At 47.2% G+C, this 18723-nt stretch overlaps 1 protein-coding gene across 2 annotated transcripts in view; it reads right to left on the bottom strand.

Moving 5' to 3' along the window:
- The window catches only part of LOC144805402 (uncharacterized), a 284002-nt gene that overhangs the window by 103293 nt on the left and 161986 nt on the right, over window positions 1–18723 (bottom strand). The window contains exon 1 of one of the 2 annotated variants that reach the window (XM_078671964.1): window positions 780–998. The exons of the other annotated variant lie outside the window; for it this stretch is intronic. The gene's annotated coding sequence lies outside the window, so the exon portion shown is untranslated. Of the gene's footprint in view, window positions 1–779; window positions 999–18723 lie in introns of those variants that run through there. 2 annotated transcript variants of the gene reach the window in all.

Raw genomic sequence — 18723 nt, forward strand, 5'->3', positions numbered from 1 at the left:
CCCAGTTAGGGACCCCGGGGCGTTGGCGAGATCCCTGACATACAGGAGGAGGTCGTCCGCATAGAGCGAGACTGCATGTATTCCGTCCGCCATTGGGATTCCCCATTCCTCCCCTTGCATTCGTAGTATCATGGCCAGGGGTTCCATAGCCATGGAAAAAAGCAGGAGGGCCAGGGGGCAACCCTGTCTGGTGCCCCTCCGCACTCGAACAGTATCTGAGTGCAGTGTGTAGATTCCTCACAGTGCAGTAAGATGCAGTGCAGTGTGTAGATTGCTCATGGTGCAGTAAGATGCAGCGCAGTGTGTAGATTCCTCACAGTGCTGTAAGATGCAGTGCAGTGTGTAAATTCCTCACGGTGCCGTAAGATGCAGCGCAGTGTGTAGATTCCTCATGGTGCAGTAAGATGCAGCGCAGTGTGTAGATTTCTCATGGTGCAGTAAGATGCAGCGCAGTGTGTAGATTCCTCATGGTGCAGTAAGATGCAGCGCAGTGTGTAGATTCCTCATGGTGCAGTAAGATGCAGCGCAGTGTGTAGAATCCTCACAGTGCAGTAAGATGCAGCGCAGTGTGTAAATTCCTCACGGTGCAGTAAGATGCAGCGCAGTGTGTAGATTCCTCATGGTGCAGTAAGATGCAGTGCAGTGTATAGATTACTTATAGTGCAGTAAAATGCAGCGCAGTGTTTAGATTCCTCACAGTGCAGTAAGATGCAGCGCACAGATCCAGGATTATTCAGTCTATTTCTACAAACACACAGAAGGTGCTGACAATCTCCTACCTGAGCAGAGACCTGAGCAGACGTGTCCAGGCTCTCTCCTCCTCCTGTGGGGATAGGGGGAGGGGGGGCAGAGATGGGGTCTGAGGGGGGGTCTGCGAGGGTCTGAAGATGAAGGTCGCTGCTCAGACAGAAAGGGCTCCTTCCTCCTCTGCAGCAGGCTGGACACACAAATGGAGAGACAGGAAGTGGTGTCAGCATTGCTGCTGGTGCTGTCTCTGCTGCCGCTGACCCGGAAGAGGAAACCCTTCTCCTTTTCATCCCATGGGCAGCTCAGTGGATTCATCAGCAGGCGAGGAGCGCCCTCTGGTGGCCGTTGACGGAACCGCCGCCTCCAGGTCCAGCAGGGAAACAAGCATTGGTGCCTGTAAAGACACAGACATGGGTGTTATGGGAAACAAGCATTGGCACCTGTAAAGAAACAGACATGGGTGTTATGGGAAACAAGCACTGGCTCCTGTAAACACACAGACGTGGGTGTTATGGGAAACAAGCATTGGCTCCTGTAAACACACAGACATGGGTGTTATGGGAAACAAGCATTGGTGCCTGTAAAGACCCAGACTTGGGACCTGTAAAATGGGAAACAAGCACTGGCTCCTGTAAACACACAGACGTGGGTGTTATGGGAAACAAGCATTGGCTCCTGTAAACACACAGACATGGGTGTTATGGGAAACAAGCATTGGTGCCTGTAAAGACCCAGACTTGGGACCTGTAAAATGGGAAACAAGCACTGGCTCCTGTAAACACACAGACGTGGGTGTTATGGGAAACAAGCATTGGCTCCTGTAAACACACAGACATGGGTGTTATGGGAAACAAGCATTGGCGCCTGAAAAGACCCACACGTGTGTGTTATGGGAAACAAGCATTGGCGCCTGAAAACACACAGACATGGGTGTTATGGGAAACAAGCATTGGCACATGAAAAGACACAGACGTGGGTGTTATGGGAAACAAGCATTGGCACCTGAAAAGACACAGACGTGGGCGTTATGGGAAACATGCATTGGCTCCTGCAAAGACACAGACGTGGGTGTTATGGGAAACAAGCATTGGCACCTGAAAAGACCCACACTTGGGTGTTATGGGAAACAAGCATTGGCGCCTGAAAACACACAGACGTGGATGTTATGGGAAACAAGCATTTGCACCTGAAAAGACACAGACGTGGGTGTTATGGGAAACAAACATTGGCTCCTGCAAAGACACAGACATGGGTGTTATGGGAAACAAGCATTGGTGCCTGTAAAGACCCAGACATGGGTGTTATGGGAAACAAGCATTGGCACCTGTAAAGACACAGACATGGGTATTATGGGAAACAAGCACTGGCTCCTGTAAACACACAGACGTGGGTGTTATGGGAAACAAGCATTGGCTCCTGTAAACACACAGACATGGGTGTTATGGGAAACAAGCATTGGCGCCTGAAAAGACCCACAGGTGGGTGTTATGGGAAACAAGCATTGGCGCCTGAAAACACACAGACGTGGGTGTTATGGGAAACAAGCATTGGCACCTGTAAAGACACAGACATGGGTATTATGGGAAACAAGCACTGGCTCCTGTAAACACACAGACGTGGGTGTTATGGGAAACAAGCATTGGCTCCTGTAAACACACAGACATGGGTGTTATGGGAAACAAGCATTGGCGCCTGAAAAGACCCACAGGTGGGTGTTATGGGAAACAAGCATTGGCGCCTGAAAACACACAGACGTGGGTGTTATGGGAAACAAGCATTGGCACCTGAAAAGACACTGACGTGGGTGTTATGGGAAACAAGCATTGGCTCCTGAAAAGACACAGACTTGGGTGTTATGGGAAACAAGCATTGGCTCCTGCAAAGACACAGACGTGGGTGTTATGGGAAACAAGCATTGGCGCCTGCAAACACACAGACATGGGTGTTATGGGAAACAAGCATTGCACCTGAAAAGACACAGACGTGGGTGTTATGGGAAACAAGCATTGGCTCCTGTAAACACACAGACATGGGTGTTATGGGAAACAAGCATTGGCGCCTGAAAAGACCCACACGTGTGTGTTATGGGAAACAAGCATTGGCGCCTGAAAACACACAGACATGGGTGTTATGGGAAACAAGCATTGGCACATGAAAAGACACAGACGTGGGTGTTATGGGAAACAAGCATTGGCACCTGAAAAGACACAGACGTGGGCGTTATGGGAAACATGCATTGGCTCCTGCAAAGACACAGACGTGGGTGTTATGGGAAACAAGCATTGGCACCTGAAAAGACCCACACTTGGGTGTTATGGGAAACAAGCATTGGCGCCTGAAAACACACAGACGTGGATGTTATGGGAAACAAGCATTTGCACCTGAAAAGACACAGACGTGGGTGTTATGGGAAACAAACATTGGCTCCTGCAAAGACACAGACATGGGTGTTATGGGAAACAAGCATTGGTGCCTGTAAAGACCCAGACATGGGTGTTATGGGAAACAAGCATTGGCACCTGTAAAGACACAGACATGGGTATTATGGGAAACAAGCACTGGCTCCTGTAAACACACAGACGTGGGTGTTATGGGAAACAAGCATTGGCTCCTGTAAACACACAGACATGGGTGTTATGGGAAACAAGCATTGGCGCCTGAAAAGACCCACAGGTGGGTGTTATGGGAAACAAGCATTGGCGCCTGAAAACACACAGACGCGGGTGTTATGGGAAACAAGCATTGGCACCTGTAAAGACACAGACATGGGTATTATGGGAAACAAGCACTGGCTCCTGTAAACACACAGACGTGGGTGTTATGGGAAACAAGCATTGGCTCCTGTAAACACACAGACATGGGTGTTATGGGAAACAAGCATTGGCGCCTGAAAAGACCCACAGGTGGGTGTTATGGGAAACAAGCATTGGCGCCTGAAAACACACAGACGTGGGTGTTATGGGAAACAAGCATTGGCACCTGAAAAGACACAGACGTGGGTGTTATGGGAAACAAGCATTGGCACCTGAAAAGACACAGACGTGGGCGTTATGGGAAACATGCATTGGCTCCTGCAAAGACACAGACGTGGGTGTTATGGGAAACAAGCATTGGCACCTGAAAAGACCCACACTTGGGTGTTATGGGAAACAAGCATTGGCTCCTGCAAAGACACAGACGTGGGTGTTATGGGAAACAAGCATTGGCGCCTGCAAACACACAGACATGGGTGTTATGGGAAACAAGCATTGCACCTGAAAAGACACAGACGTGGGTGTTATGGAAAACAAGCATTGGCTCCTGTAAACACACAGAAGGTGCTGACAATCTCCTACCTGAGCAGACACCTGTGCAGACGTGTCCAGGCTCTCTCCTCCTCCTGTGGGGATAGAGGGGGGGGCAGAGATGGAGTCTGAGGGGGGGTCCGCGAGGGTCTGAAGATGAAGGTCGCTGCTCAGACAGAAAGGGCTCCTTCCTCCTCTGCAGCAGGCTGGACACACAATTGGAGAGACAGGAAGTGGTGTCAGCTTTGCTGCTGGTGCTGTCTCTGCTGCCGCTGACCCGGAAGAGGAAACCCTTCTCCCTTCCATCCCATGTGCAGCTCAGTGGAATCATCAGCAGGCGAGGAGCGCCCTCTGGTGGCCGTTGACGGAACCGCCGCCTCCAGGTCCAGCAGGGAAACAAGCATTGGTGCCTGTAAAGACACAGACATGGGTGTTATGGGAAACAAGCATTGGCTCCTGCAAAGACACAGACATGGGTGTTATGGGAAACAAGCATTGGCACCTGTAAAGAAACAGACATGGGTGTTATGGGAAACAAGCACTTGCTCCTGTAAACACACAGACGTGGGTGTTATGGGAAACAAGCATTGGCTCCTGTAAACACACAGACATAGGTGTTATGGGAAACAAGCATTGGCGCCTGAAAAGACCCACACGTGTGTGTTATGGGAAACAAGCATTGACGCCTGAAAACACACAGACATGGGTGTTATGGGAAACAAGCATTGGCACCTGAAAAGACACAGACGTGGGTGTTATGGGAAACAAGCATTGGCACCTGAAAAGACACAGACGTGGGTGTTATGGGAAACATGCATTGGCTCCTGCAAAGACACAGACGTGGGTGTTATGGGAAACAAGCATTGGCACCTGAAAAGACCCACACTTGGGTGTTATGGGAAACAAGCATTGGCGCCTGAGACCACACAGACGTGGGTGTTATGGGAAACAAGCATTGGCTCCTGCAAAGACACAGACATGGGTGTTATGGGAAACAAGCATTGGTGCCTGTAAAGACCCAGACATGGGTGTTATGGGAAACAAGCATTAGCACCTGTAAAGACACAGACATGGGTGTTATGGGAAACAAGCACTGGCTCCTGTAAACACACAGACGTGGGTGTTATGGGAAACAAGCATTGGCTCCTGTAAACACACAGACATGGGTGTTATTGGAAACAAGCATTGGCGCCTGAAAAGACCCACACGTGGGTGTTATGGGAAACAAGCATTGGCGCCTGAAAACACACAGACGTGGGTGTTATGGGAAACAAGCATTGGCACCTGAAAAGACTTAGACGTGGGTGTTTTGGGAAACAAGCATTGGCTCCTGAAAAGACACAGACGTGGGTGTTATGGGAAACAAGCATTGGCTCCTGCAAAGACACAGACGTGGGTGTTGTGGGAAACAAGCATTGGCGCCTGCAAACACACAGACGTGGGTGTTATGGGAAACAAGCATTGCACCTGAAAAGACACAGACGTGGGTGTTATGGAAAACAAGCATTGGCTCCTGTAAAGACACAGACATGGGTGTTATGATAAACAAGCATTGGCTCCTGTAAACACACAGACATGGGTGTTATGGGAAACAAGCATTGGCTCCTGTAAACACACAGACGTGGGTGTTATGGGAAACAAGCATTGGCTCCTGTAAAGACACAGACATGGGTGTTATGGGAAACAAGCATTGGCTCCTGCAAAGACACAGACATGGGTGTTATGCGAAAGAAGCATTGGTGCCTGTAAAGACCCAAACATGGGTGTTATGGGAAACAAGCATTGGCACCTGTAAAGACACAGACATGGGTGTTATGGGAAACAAGCACTGGCTCCTGTAAACACACAGACGTGGGTGTTATGGGAAACAAGCATTGGCTCCTGTAAACACACAGACATGGGTGTTATGGGAAACAAGCATTGGCACCTGTAAACACACAGACATGGGTGTTATGGGAAACAAGCATTGGCGCCTGAAAAGACCCACAGGTGGGTGTTATGGGAAACAAGCATTGGCGCCTGAAAACACACAGACGTGGGTGTTATGGGAAACAAGCATTGGCACCTGAAAAGACACAGACGTGGGTGTTATGGGAAACAAGCATTGGCGCCTGAAAAGACCCACACGTGTGTGTTATGGGAAACAAGCATTGGCGCCTGAAAACACACAGACATGGGTGTTATGGGAAACAAGCATTGGCACCTGAAAAGACACAGACGTGGGTGTTATGGGAAACAAGCATTGGCACCTGAAAAGACACAGACGTGGGTGTTATGGGAAACAAGCATTGGTGCCTGTAAAGATCCAGACGTGGGTGTTATGGGAAACAAGCATTGGCTCCTGCAAAGACACAGACGTGGGTGTTATGGGAAACAAGCATTGGCACCTGCAAACACAGAGACGTGTATGTTATGGGAAACAAGCATTGGCACCTGAAAAGACACACACGTGGGTGTTATGGAAAACAAGCATTGGCTCCTGTAAAGACACAGACATGGGTGTTATGATAAACAAGCATTGGCTCCTGTAAACACACAGACATGGGTGTTTTGGGAAACAAGCATTGGCTCCTGTAAATACACAGACGTGGGTGTTATGGGAAACAAGCATTGGCTCCTGTAAAGACACAGACATGGGTGTTATGGGAAACAAGCATTGGCTCCTGTAATGACACAGACATGGGTGTTATGGGAAACAAGCATTGCAGCCTGCAAAAGACACGGACATGGGTGTTATGGGAAACAAGCATTGGCGCCTGTAAAGACACAGACATGGGTGTTATGGGAAACAAGCATTGGCTCCTGTAATGACACAGACATGGGTGTTATGAGAAACAAGCATTGGCACCTGTAAAGACACAGACATAGGTGTTATAGGAAACAAGCATTGGCACCTGTAAAGACACAGACATGGGTGTTATGGAAACAAGCATTGGCTCCTGTAAACACACAGACATGGGTGTTATGGGAAACAAGCATTGGCGCCTGAAAAGACCCACACGTGGGTGTTATGGGAAACAAGCATTGGCTCCTGCAAAGACACAGATGTGGGTGTTATGGGAAACAAGCATTGGCGCCTGCAAACACACAGACGTGGGTGTTATGGGAAACAAGCATTGGCGGATGTAAAGACACAGACGTGGGTGTTATGGGAAACAAGCATTGGCGGCTGTAAAGACACAGACATGGGTGTTATGGGAAACAAGCATTGGCTCCTGTAAAGACACAGACATGGGCGTTATGATAAACAAGCATTGGCTCCTGTAAACACACAGACATGGGTGTTATGGGAAACAAGCATTGGCTCCTGTAAAAACACAGACGTGGGTGTTATGGGAAACAAGCATTGGCTCCTGTAATGACACAGACATGGGTGTTATGGGAAGCAAGCATTGCCGCCTGCAAAAGACACGGACATGGGTGTTTTGGGAAACAAGCATTGGCGCCTGTAAAGACACAGACATGGGTGTCATGGGAAACAAGCAGTGGCACCTGCAAAGACACAGACGTGGGTGTTATGGGAAAGAAGCACTGGCTCCTGTAAACACACAGACGTGGGTGTTATGGGAAACAAGCATTGGCGCCTGAAAAGACCCAAACGTGTGTGTTATGGGAAACAAGCATTTGCGCCTGAAAACACACAGACATGGGTGTTATGGGAAACAAGCATTGGCACCTGAAAAGACACAGACATGGGTGTTATGGGAAACAAGCATTGGCACCTGAAAAGACACAGACGTGGGTGTTATGGGAAACATGCATTGGCTCCTGCAAAGACACAGACGTGGGTGTTATGGGAAACAAGCATTGGCACCTGAAAAGACCCACACTTGGGTGTTATGGGAAACAAGCATTGGCGCCTGAAACCACACAGACGTGGGTGTTATGGGAAACAAGCATTTGCACCTGAAAAGACACAGACGTGGGTGTTATGGGAAACAAGCATTGGCTCCTGCAAAGACACAGACATGGGTGTTATGGGAAACAAGCATTGGTGCCTGTAAAGACCCAGACATGGGTGTTATGGGAAACAAGCATTGGCACCTGTAAAGACACAGACATGGGTGTTATGGGAAACAAGCACTGGCTCCTGTAAACACACAGGCGTGGGTGTTATGGGAAACAAGCATTGGCTCCTGTAAACACACAGACATGGGTGTTATGGGAAACAAGCATTGGCGCCTGAAAAGACCCAAACGTGGGTGTTATGGGAAACAAGCATTGGCGCCTGAAAAGACCCAGACGTGGGTGTTATGGGAAACAAGCATTGGCACCTGAAAAGACACAGACGTGGGTGTTATGGGAAACAAGCATTGGCTCCTGAAAAGACACAGACGTGGGTGTTATGTGAAACAAGCATTGGCTCCTGCAAAGACACAGACGTGGGTGTTGTGGGAAACAAGCATTGGCGCCTGCAAACACACAGACGTGGGTGTTATGGGAAACAAGCATTGCACCTGAAAAGACACAGATGTGGGTGTTATGGAAAACAAGCATTGGCTCCTGTAAAGACACAGACATGGGTGTTATGATAAACAAGCTTTGGCTCCTGTAAACACACAGGCATGGGTGTTATGGGAAACAAGCATTGGCTCCTGTAAACACACAGACGTGGGTGTTATGGGAAACAAGCATTGGCTCCTGTAAAGACACAGACATGGGTGTTATGGGAAACAAGCATTGGCTCCTGCAAAGACACAGACATGGGTGTTATGCGAAACAAGCATTGGTGCCTGTAAAGACCCAGACATGGGTGTTATGGGAAACAAGCATTGACACCTGTAAAGACACAGACATGGGTGTTATGGGAAACAAGCACTGGCTCCTGTAAACACACAGACGTGGGTGTTATGGGAAACAAGCATTGGCTCCTGTAAACACACAGACATGGGTGTTATGGGAAACAAGCATTGGCACCTGAAAAGACCCACAAGTGTGTGTTATGGGAAACAAGCATTGGCGCCTGAAAACACACAGACATGGGTGTTATGGGAAACAAGCATTGGCACCTGAAAAGACACAGACGTGGGTGTTATGGGAAACAAGCATTGGCACCTGAAAAGACACAGACGTGGGTGTTATGGGAAACAAGCATTGGTGCCTGCAAAGATCCAGACATGGGTGTTATGGGAAACAAGCATTGGCACCTGTAAAGACACAGACATGGGTGTTATGGGAAACAAGCACTGGCTCCTGTAAACACACAGATGTGTGTGTTATGAGAAACAAGCATTGGCTCCTGTAAACACACAGACATGGGTGTTATGGGAAACAAGCATTGGCGCCTGAAAAGACCTACACGTGGGTGTTATGGGAAACAAGCATTGGCGCCTGAAAACACACAGACGTGGGTGTTATGGAAAACAAGCATTGGCTCCTGAAAAGACACAGACGTGGGTGTTATTTGAAACAAGCATTGGCTCCTGCAAACACACAGACGTGTATGTTATGGGAAACAAGCATTGGCACATGAAAAGACACACACGTGGGTGTTATGTTAAACAAGCATTGGCTCCTGTAAAGACACAGACATGGGTGTTATGATAAACAAGCATTGGCTCCTGTAAACACACAGACATGGGTGTTTTGGGAAACAAGCATTGGCTCCTGTAAACACACAGACGTGGGTGTTATGGGAAACAAGCATTGGCTCCTGTAAAGACACAGACATGGGTGTTATGGGAAACAAGCATTGGCTCCTGTAATGACACAGACATGGGTGTTATGGGAAACAAGCATTGCAGCCTGCAAAAGACACGGACATGGGTGTTATGGGAAACAAGCATAGGCACCTGTAAAGACACAGACATGGGTGTTATGGGAAACAAGCATTGGCACCTGTAAAGACACAGACATAGGTGTTATAGGAAACAAGCATTGGCACCTGTAAAGACACAGACATGGGTGTTACGGAAACAAGCATTGGCTCCTGTAAACACACAGACATGGGTGTTATGGGAAACAAGCATTGGCGCCTGAAAAGACCCACACGTGGGTGTTATGGGAAACAAGCATTGGCTCCTGCAAAGACACAGATGTGGGTGTTATGGGAAACAAGCATTGGCGCCTCCAAACACAGAGACGTGGGTGTTATGGGAAACAAGCATTGGCGGCTGTAAAGACACAGACGTGGGTGTTATGGGAAACAAGCATTGGCAGCTGTAAAGACACAGACATGGGTGTTATGGGAAACAAGCATTGGCTCCTGTAAAGACACAGACATGGGCGTTATGATAAACAAGCATTGGCTCCTGTAAACACACAGACATGGGTGTTATGGGAAACAAGCATTGGCTCCTGTAAAAACACAGACGTGGGTGTTATAGGAAACACGCATTGGCTCCTGTAATGACACAGACATGGGTGTTATGGGAAGCAAGCATTGCCGCCTGCAAAAGACACAGACATGGGTGTTTTGGGAAACAAGCAGTGGCACCTGCAAAGACACAGACGTGGGTGTTATGGGAAAGAAGCATTGGCTCCTGTAAAGACACAGACGAGGGTGTTATGGGAAGGAAGCATTGGCTCCTGTAATGACACAGACATGGGTGTTATGGGAAACAAGCATTGGCGCCTGTAAAGACCCAGACATGGGTGTTATGGGAAACAAGCATTGGCGCCTGTAAAGACACAGACATGGGTGTTATGGGAAACAAGCAGTGGCTCCTGTAAAGACACAGACATGGGTGTTATGGGAAACAAGCATTGGCTCCTGTAAAGACACAGACATGGGTGTTATGGGAAACAAGCATTGGCTCCTGTAAAGACACAGACATGGGTATTATGGGAAACAAGCATTGGCGCCTGCAAAGACCCAGACATGGGTGTAGACACTCACAGTCCAAAGACAGGGTCTCATACGGGAAACAAGCAATGGCGCCTGCAAAGACACAGATGTGGGTGTTATGGGAAACAAGCATTGGCTTCTGTAAAGACACAGACGTGGGTGTTATGGGAAACAAGCATTGGCTCCTGTAAAGACACAGACGTGGGTGTTATGTGAAACAAGCATTGGCTCCTGTAAAGACACAGACGTGGGTGTTATGGGAAACAAGCATTGGCTCATGTAAAGACACAGACATGGGTGTTATGGGAAACAAGCATTAGCACCTGTAAAGACACAGATATGGGTGTTATGGGAAACAAGCAGTGGCACCTGCAAAGTCACAGACATGGGTGTTATGGGAAACAAGCATTGGCTCCTGTAACGACACAGACATGGGTGTTATGGGAAACAAGCATTAGTAAAGACCCAGACATGGGTGTTATGGGAAACAAGCATTGGCACCTGTAAAGACACAGACATGGGTGTTATGGGAAACAAGCATTGGCTGTTGTAAAGACACAGACATGGGTGTTATGGGAAATAAGCATTTGCTCCTGTAAAGACACAGACATGTTAAGACACTTGCAGTCCATGAGAGGGTCTCGTATGGGAAACAAGCATTGGCTCCTATAAAGACAAAGAGGTGGGTGTTATGGGAAACAAGCATTGGCACCTGTAAAGACATAGACATGGGTGTTATGGGAAACAAGCATTGGTGCCTGTAAAGACACAGACATGGTTGTTATGGGAAACAAGCATTGGCTCCTGTAAAGACACAGACATGGGTGTTATGGGAAACAAGCATTAGTAAAGACCCAGACATGGGTGTTATGGAAACAAACATTGGCACCTGTAAAGACACAGACATGGGTGTTATGGGAAACAAGCATTGGCTCCTGTAAAGACACAGACATGGGTGTTATGGGAAATAAGCATTGGCTCCTGTAAAGACACAGACATGTTAAGACACTTGCAGTCCATGAGAGGGTCTCGTATGGGAAACAAGCATTGGCTCCTATAAAGACATAGACATGGGTGTTATGGGAAACAAGCATTGGTGCCTGTAAAGACACAGACATGGGTGTTATGGGAAACAAGCATTGGTGCCTGTAAAGACACTTTACGACTTTGGGGGACTTAAACCTCCACTTTGACGCCATCTCGGATCTGACCATCAGCAGTCTTTTAGCGGACCTAACAGCCTTGCAGCTGACCCCTATCATACACTCCGCTACACACTCGGCGGGTCACCTACTCGACCCGGTTTCACTACTGTTCCGGTAGTCAAAGCTGATCCTCCTACACCCATGGGATGGACGGACCACTTCCTTGGTTCTTTTGTGATTCCAGCCGCTACTCAACCCAACAGGGCATCGCCCACCTCCTGCTTTAAACGACCCTCGTACAAGCTCCAAAATATAAACCTGCCTGCCAGCTTAGGATAACCTAAATTTGAAATCACGAACGACATTAACATGCTATATGCCGCCTTTCAGGAATGGATCACCAAAGGTCTCGATACCATCATTCCAGCTAAATGAACTAGAGGACGGAACACCCCCTCTAATCCATGATTTGACGACAACCTAAAAATTCTCAGAAAAGAAAGGAGCGCCACTGGAGGAAAGAGTATAGGGACGAGGACAAATTGTCCTACCTGACCACACTCAAGCGATACCATAAAGCCATACGCACTGCCCGTGCGGCCTTGTACGCCAAAGAAATTGATTCCAGCCCTAACCCCACAAAATCAATCTTCAAACTGGTCCAAAAGCTGCAAAAGGGCGGCAACTCCGCCGCAGGCATTTCCTCCACTCAGCAGTGTGAAGACCTCGCCATTTTTTTCATAGAAAAGGTGAGAAAGATCTATAACACCTTCTCACAGACCTCCTCTGTTCCTGCCAGCCCTCTCCAGGTCCCTAGCAAAAGCCCCGGGCTCACCCATCTGCCGTCCATCTCCCACGAGGACCTAGCTAAACTCTGCAGAAAGGTGAAATCCGGCGCCCCTTCAGATTCCATGAGACCAGCCCAGTTTCTAGATTCTCTGGACTTCTTTCTTCCCTCTCTGGCCATGCTCCTTAACCTTTCCTTTTCATCGGCCATAGTACCCACATGTTGGAAACAGGCCTGGGTTACCCCCATCATTAAAAAACCCACGCTGGACCCCACAAAGCCGGAGAACTACAGGCCCGTCTCACTGCTCCCCTGGATGTCCAAACTGGCAGAAGCCCATGCTAACACCATACTCACCGCCCATATGGCCGAAAATAACATCTTGGACCCTTCCCAACACGGGTTTAGGCCTGGACACAGTACGGAGTCCGCCCTCCTCTCCACCACCGAACACCTTAGGATGATCATGGACACCGGTCAGAGTGCTGCGCTGATATTGCTGGATCTCAGCGCGGCCTTTGACACGGTGTCCCATGATATCCTGTTGAGCCGTTTGGAGGGCATTGGGATCAGTGATCGGGCACTTGAATGGTTTCGATCATTCCTCACGAACAGATCCTTTCGTGTGTCAGCTCCTCCATTCATCTCCCACTCTCATGCCATTAGCCAAGGAGTGCCACAGGGCTCTGCCCTCAGTCCGTCCCTCTTTAATTTATACATGCAGCCCCTGGCGACAGTGGCCAAAGAATGGGACCTCACACTGGTGTCGTATGCCGACGACACACAGCTAGTTATCACCCTCACTGAGGTGCCCTCTACCTCGGCTACAAAATTTAGAGATGGGCTGGCCGCTGTTGCCACATGGATGTCTGAAAATTGCCTACAGCTGAACGCAGGAAAAACCGAGGTTTTACTCCTGGGTAAAAACCCCAGTCACTGGAGTGACCACTGGTGGCCCCCCCTGCTGGGGCCTACCCCCCCACCCAAATCCCTGGTCAAAAACTTAGGCGTTTGGCTGGATTCCGCACTGAACTACCAAACCCACACCAAAAAGGTAGCAGCCACTTGCATTGGGCTGCTGAGAAGCCTTAATCCCATTCTTGGCTTCTTTAATCCCAAAATACGGCAGCTCATTGTCCAAGCCACCATCCTGTCCCGACTGGACTATGCGAGCATACTACTATTAGGCGCTAACAAAGCCGAAACCTCTAGGCTCCAGCGAATACAGAACTCTGCGGCCAGGGCAATTGTAGGCCTCCCCAGAAGGTGCTCCGTTAGAGGCACCATCCAGAAACTCCACTGGCTCCCAGTGGAAGCCCGTATTCAATTTAAGGCCCTCACCACCGCTTTTAAAATCTTGAATGCGGAGGGCCCTGAACTCCTCCAATCGCTGCTTACTCCATACACCCCCCAGCGCAATCTGCGCTCCATGGGTCAACACCTAGTAGTGGTCCCCCGCACAAAGTTCAGCCGCATCGGAGGTCGCTCCTTCAGACTTCTGGCGGCAAAACTATGGAACGCCCTACCCCTCCACTTCCGCTGCATCGACAACCTACTCACTTTCCGCAAAGCATTTAAAACTCACCTTTTTTCAGGTCGGTAGGTCCCTTTTTCTCCCTTCCCTCACCCCAGTAGGTTGTGCTATGGTTCTTAGCGCCGGTACGCCCCGTTGCTGGGGCAGCTATCGCGCTCAACAAAACCTTAATATAACATAACATAACATAAAGAGTCTTGACACACAAGATGCTAGGGGTCTGAATGAATCTTAGAAATAGGGATAATATTAAAAAACCCGATAGGTATAAGGATACTGATACTCGTTCCTCTCGTTCTTTTCAGATTTCTGGGAAGACTTGAGAAAAGAAAGGGAAATCAGAACAAAAGGAGGGCCGGTTGTCTCCTAAAGACAAACAACGTGGTCTGGAAGCCAAGCCAATACCTCAATTCACCAAAAGAAAGGTGGCAAGTATTACAATACACAATGCCAAGAATTCTGAGGACACAGCTATTGAATGGAGAATGGGCTCAGACGATGCTGGACAGTGCAGCAGAAGTATCAATAGCTCGCCAGAACGTGAAGAAATTTCTGGAGATAGTGGATCTGAATAAATATATCATCATAGATGCCGCTGATACAAGGGTTAGTGCTCCGGATGTATGAATTAACACTCAGATTAAAGGGTGATAAGCCCAGAAAAGTTTAAATCCTCTTTTGGGAAAGATTATAAAAGGGTTATGACATCCTGTTTTCGTAAAGGAGTTCCCACATGGCGAAGATGTAATTATGCCAGCATTCTCCGACCAAATACCAATTCATTTAATATACTTATGCTAAAAAATGGCCAGTTGCTCAAGTAGCAGCATTATATAAGAATCATGTTGGGTGGGGTGAAGATTCACCTCACCACATAATTAATTTAAAACAAGAACTAACAGCACTGAGACAGTATCCAATAAAGCAAGAAGTTAAAAAACAAGTAAAAGAGATACTATATCAACTGGAAAATCAAGGAGTAATTGAAAATTGTACATCTCACATGAACAACCCTCTATTCCCCGTAGCGAAACCAGATAATACGTATTGGTTAGTTTTGGACTACAGACATATGAACTCATGCACAAAAACTTTTTCTGCACAAAATGCACACAGCACCACAATAATGAGTAACATTGTGAGGAAACAATATAAAACCACACTAGATATATCAAATGGTTTCTTTTGCCAAAATATAGCGCCTGAAAGCACTTGACAGCATTCTCAATAATGGGATCCAAAAAACAATTTTGTTGTTTACCACAGGGATTTAAGAATAGCCCAGGTCTATTTTCAGCAAGAGTCACTGAGTTGCTACAACTCTATGATGATGAAGCATTATCCTATGTCGATGACATCTACCTAACTGATGATGACTTGGACAGGCACTTGAGAAGAGTGAACACTATAATTTTAGGATTCACATCTGAGGGTTACAAATTTAACTTTAAAAAATCCAAAATTGCCCATCTCGGTGCCCTGTTCCTGTGATATGAACTTTCCAGTGAAGGGAAATGCTTAGTAGCTAATTTCTTGGAGAAATGTGCACTGCTACAACCACCAAAAACTCTGAAACAGTTACAATCAGTATTAGGCTTCTTAAATTTTGGGAGAACATACATCACATTTTATGCAGAAAGGGTGAAACCCCTACATGCATTAATAAAACCTGAATTTTCAGTAAAAGATTGGAACTCTGATCACACAAGAATTCTTCGCTCTTTACAGGAAGAATTAATTGCTTCAAAACACATGCAAACACACATTAACCCACAAACCTGGTAATAAGAATAGTTCCAGCACAATGGGGGTGCACATATTTAACTTTTAATAAAGGTGAAAAAATACCTATTGCATATAAATCACATTTATATACAGCCGCAGACATGCGCTTCTTAACATTCACAGAATAGACTGTGACTCCAATAATGGACGAGGTGGCGGCGGGTAAACCCCAAGCAGTAGGGAATAAAATAATTATCGAAACACCGATAGCAGACTTTAAGGCTCTTGCTAAAATATTTAATGCCAAATGGTTACATTGGGTTACCCCTGTTGATACAGTGGACATTAAATTCAAGTTCAATAAGGAACTAACAAAGACACATTTGCATTTTTACACCACTAAAAATAATGACCTCTGTCAATCAAAAACTTGTCTACTGAAGGACTTAAACTTATACATTTAATGAAGAACCAGACTCAAAACATTGGCATCTAGTACTCAATCTGTGGGTACTAAGCATATATAGGGGCCACTCTTGGATTTTATTGGAGTGTGCATATGTAGCGAGCTAGACGTTGACTATATGGATTTCGAGCACCTTTGATTGACATTACTGCTCATTTCGACTGTTATTGGACCCGAAGGGATCGACGGGTAACATGTAGATGATGACTTTATATTATTTGGGCTATTGTCGTTCTGTCCTGATCTTATGGGCAAGCATGTTAGTTTACTTTTAGATTGATGTACAATGGCTTATTTCCTTTCGTAAGTTACATTTTTTTGAAAATATAAAAAACTACCAAAATGGTGGTGACGCGATAGGTATGATTGACACACCATGGCGTTTTAAGGAAAGTACGAACAAATGCTGACGCCAGAGTTGTACTGATAGTCAGAGAGTTATACGCGTCGGGTAAGTGCATTTTTAATTCTCAAACTTCCCAGTCCCGTAATATTTACAGACAAGGAAGATGAGATATGCTTCCGTTGTGGGGTATGAGAATGTGTTATGTTTTCTGTTGACTTGTAGATTTTGGAGGGAGATTATCAAGCTTCCAGAGAGCCTGACACTGTGGCCCTACTTAGCGAACGAGTCCTGAACTCTTTCGGTTCTTCTATATTTTGTTTGGAAAGCTTTTGATACTAATTGGCATTGTTTTTACTGAGCAGTGCGACAGTATAAATTGGACCATTCGAAATGCAACTAAATATGACATGCCCGATATACTAGGATCCATGTTCCCTGATTAGATGGTCTATCATTACAATTAAATGGTTACATTACACTTTTTTAAGCACTTTTTATATATTGTACGGCACAGGATATTTGGTTTTAAGTACATTTACAGCTAACCCCTGGGTGCTAGATATCTGTTCTCCTCTATGTGGGAAGGCTAATCCTTCCAGGGTATAATAATATAGATGAGCAGGGGATGCTTTATGTTACTATTTGTGAACAGCATTTATCTGATGCATTATAAGTTGGATATAAAGAGACATGCTCTGGTATTTGATCTAGTGCTTACGATACTTACCCCTGTCCTCAGGTAGGTCACCCCCCAGACGCCACACGGTCCTCCCGTGATGCTGACCCTGCTGTCGCCTGCCCCGCCGCTGCCTGGTGCCGCGTGAGCCCCCTCAGGGGATCGCTGCATTACTGGTGCATTGTTGGTGTTGCTCCTTTATTTTTTTTTTTTTGAAGACCTTTATTTGCATCATTAGGATAAACATGTATGGGCCTACAACCAATCCGGCCGGCCACAAGTCAAAGACGATCAAGAATCAAAATAAGCGACACAAGGTCAGTTGGCAGGCAAGCAGACATAATTGAACAATGCTAGAAATGGGATAAGCGGCAATAACGGTCCAATATCAGGATCAATGAGGTCTATTTTATAATAAGGGGACAAGGCTCATGGCTGACTCACAAATACGGGAAAACACAGAAACAGGAATACACCCATGCCAAAACGAGAGGAGGGGTGGGGGGGGGGGGGAGGAGGATATAAGGGCACGAGTCGATCGTAGCACAAAACAAACGCAAAATATAGTGGAGAAGCATACAAGTGCTACCAAGATCTCATGTCCCCCACCCAATAACACGCTAACAGAGGCAAGGGGAGCGGATAAACTGTACGAACCGAACCCACTTCTCTCAATACGAGCCTGGGAAAAAGGGGGAGGGGAGGGGAAAAGGGGGGGGGAAGGGGGAAGGGGAAGGGAAGGGGGGAAAAAATAGGGGGGAGACAAAGGGGAGGAAACCAAAAAGGGACAGAAAAGGGGGGAAAGGAGAGGAGAAGAACAAAGTAAAAGAAATATAAAAGGAGAAACACAATCGTGCAAGATGGGCGCCACCCCGGGCCAGGCAACCCACGGCTAATAGTACAGAAGAGAGTGGAAGCTGGCGAAAAGAAGGGTATGGAAGTCGCGACGAAGCATCGAAATCGATAAAAGTGGCATAGTAACAGACCCCAACCCACTCATGCCTGAGAAGCGAGGACAGAAGCGGCACCGCTATAAAGGGATAGAAAAGGGCCATAGAACCAAAAGAAAACATCTGAAAGACCCCGCCCACCCGTCCCACCTCGCACCCCTGCAGAAGGCTACGGCCTACCCTCCAAACAGCGTGCCTGTCGCCCTAATCCGAAACCCGAAATATAGTGAAATAAGAAAGTAGAGGAAGAAGACAAAAAGAGGAGGAGAGGAAATA

This window comes from Lissotriton helveticus (assembly GCF_964261635.1).
Source record: "Lissotriton helveticus chromosome 1_1 unlocalized genomic scaffold, aLisHel1.1 SUPER_1_unloc_1, whole genome shotgun sequence".
NCBI lineage: Eukaryota > Metazoa > Chordata > Amphibia > Caudata > Salamandridae > Lissotriton > Lissotriton helveticus.